The sequence below is a fragment of the Colobus angolensis genome, unplaced genomic scaffold (assembly GCF_000951035.1).
Source record: "Colobus angolensis palliatus isolate OR3802 unplaced genomic scaffold, Cang.pa_1.0 Scaffold278, whole genome shotgun sequence".
Classification (NCBI taxonomy): domain Eukaryota; kingdom Metazoa; phylum Chordata; class Mammalia; order Primates; family Cercopithecidae; genus Colobus; species Colobus angolensis.
The window spans coordinates 3,383,400-3,383,733 of record NW_012116021.1 but is presented as its reverse complement, the minus strand read 5'-3'; positions in this window follow the sequence as shown (position 1 = coordinate 3,383,733).

Genomic DNA, 334 nt, shown 5'->3' with positions numbered 1-334 from the left:
GAGTGGAAGAATTGATAACTAGAATAATTAATGCAGAGAAGGACATAAATGAACTGACAGAGATGAAAACCATGACACAAGAAATATGTGACAAATGCACAAGTTTCAGTAACCGACTCGATCAACTGGAAGAAAGAGTATCAATGATTGAGGATTAAATGAATGAAATGAAGCGAGAAGAGAAATCTAAAGAAAAAAGAAGAAAAAGAAATGAACAAAGCCTGCAAGAAGTATGGGACTGTGTAAAAAGACCAAATCTACGTCTGATTGGGGTGCCTGAAAGTGAGGGGGAAAATGGAACCAAGTTGGAAAACACTCTTCAGGATATCATCCA